The sequence below is a fragment of the Oratosquilla oratoria genome, chromosome 17 (genome assembly GCF_046742065.1).
Source record: "Oratosquilla oratoria isolate Oo_2021 chromosome 17, ASM4674206v1, whole genome shotgun sequence".
In the NCBI taxonomy this organism is placed as follows: domain Eukaryota; kingdom Metazoa; phylum Arthropoda; class Malacostraca; order Stomatopoda; family Squillidae; genus Oratosquilla; species Oratosquilla oratoria.
The window spans coordinates 62,623,550-62,625,961 of record NC_134793.1 but is presented as its reverse complement, the minus strand read 5'-3'; positions in this window follow the sequence as shown (position 1 = coordinate 62,625,961).

Here is a 2,412-nt window from a genome sequence, read left to right as displayed (position 1 = left end):
GACACCTCACCTCAAACAAATTCAAACTCCTTCTCTCTTCCTCTCTTATGTTCATGTATTTGCCCAATACAATGCTGTCGGCACAATCACTCCTTCATACAATCTCCTCTTAGTATCCATTCCCAAATGTCTATTTCTCATTACACTTTTTAATCCATCAAGGCATTTACTCAATCTACATTCTACCTCCACCTCTACTCCCTTTCCTGCCACATTCGCTTCTAAATATCTAAAACTATCCACTTCCTCAAGTCACTCTCCCTTAATACTCACTTCCAGTCTCCTGCCACTTTCACTCCGTGTACATCTCATCACCTTACTTTTACCCATATCTATCTTCAATTTCCTTCTTTCACATACTTTCCCAAACTCTGTCACTAACTTCCTCAATCCCTCCTCTGATCGTGCTACACACGCAGTGTCGTCCGCAAACAACAGCTGGCTTATCTCCCCCTTTTCTCCATTTTCTTTAACCATCTCCAATCCCTGACCCACCACCCTTACATTTACCTCTCGCACCACCCTCTTTGCCTTCTTTATCTTATGCTTTACTTCTCTTCTCTTTTCTTTGTACCTCTCATATGATTCCCTCGTCCTATTTTGTAACCAATTCGTGAAAGCTCGCTTCTTCTCTTCTACAACCTTCTTTGCTTCCTCATCCCACTATTCACTACCCTTCCTTCTATTTCCTCTCGTCCTCTTTGTTCCACACACGATCTTTGCACACCTTGTGACTCCATCCTTGAACCATCCCCATTCCTCCTACACTCCTAGTTCTAGTCTATCCTTCTCTACCTCCCAATCCTCTCTCAGCTTCTTCTTGTACTCCTTCTCCTTTTCCTTCTCATTTGAGTAGTTCACTCTAAGCACCTCCCTACCTTTTGTCCTTTTCCTCTTTCTCCATCTATCTTCCACTCTCAACTTACTTTCCACCAGGAAATGATCCGATATTCCCCCACTCTCTCCCCTTAGAACATGAATATCCTTAACTTTTCCTATTACACTCCTATGTACCACTACCTTCCCACTACCTTCTCTACCTCCCACTCCTCTGTCAGCTTCTTCTTGTACTCCTTCTCCTTTTCCTTTTCATTTAAGCAGTTCACTCTAAGCACCTCTCTACCTTTTGTCCTTTCCCTCTTTCTCCCTCTATCCTCCACTCTCAACTTACTTTCCACCAGAAAATGATCCGATATTCCCCCACTCTCTCCCCTTAGAACATAAACATCCTTAACTTTTCCTATTACACTCCTATTTACCACTACAAATCCATTAACGCTCTATCTACCACCCATCCATCCATCACTCTCTCCCTTGTATACTTATGCTTGACTTTCTTCCTAAACAATGTATTTGCTACCATCAACTCTCTTTCTAAACACATCTCCACTATCAACTCTCCACTACGACTCTTTCCTGGAACTCCACATTTCCCAACCTCTCCGTTTATTAGTTTATTTCCTGCCCTAGGATTAAGGTTTTCCAATACCACTACATTGATGTGTCTCACTAATTCCTCTATGCACTCAGTAGTCGTCAGTTGAGCAGTAATCGTCACTCAGGTCAGGTCAACTGGGTAGCTGCCTCAAATAGTGATATGGCGAATTTTTATGTTAGAGTGTTCACCGCTGATGAGGTACAACCTTTACTTAGTAGAATTGAAGCCTTGGAGGATGCTGTAAAGTGCCTTACAGAAGAGAATCGAGTTCTCCGCTCGAAGGCCCAAAATACGGAAGACAAACCAAGTTTGGAGCCGGGATGAAAAACGGTGACAAAGAAGGCGCGGAAAGATGAAAAAAGTCCTTGCCAGGCCCGCTCGATTTCAGGAACTCGTTTCAAGCTCTCGCGGGTCTACAGGAAGAAGAAACAAAGGAAATTCAAGAGAAGGGAAGGGCAGACGCTGAATCTCTGCCCACAGGTAAGATTTTGGTTATAAGAGACAGTCAAAAGAGATACTTCGACAGGGTTTTCTGTGATAAAGATACGAAACATGGGACGCAGGTGTGTTTCCCCGGTGCGGAGATAGGAGATATTAGAGATAGGATTGAAGAATGTTTAGTAGGGGAAGGTAGTGACCCCTTCGTTTGGTTAAATGCTGGGAACAATGACATAGGTAAGTTAGGGAATGAGGAATTGTTTGCGCGGTTCCGGGATGCGCTAGACAAGATTAGGAATAAGGTAGGTGTTCCTGTTGTATGTGGAATCCTTCCGAGGCGTAGAGTTGGAGGCATGTGGCATTCCAGGGCTATTGCAATGAATTGCAGGCTGGCAAAACATTGTAAGGCTAATGGATGGGTATTTGTCGACAACTGGGAACGCTTTTACGGTAAGAATCATCTACATACAAGGGACGGGGTGCACTTGTCACCCAGAGGATTTCGTCTCCTAGATTATGTGGGAGTAGGGGGGGGG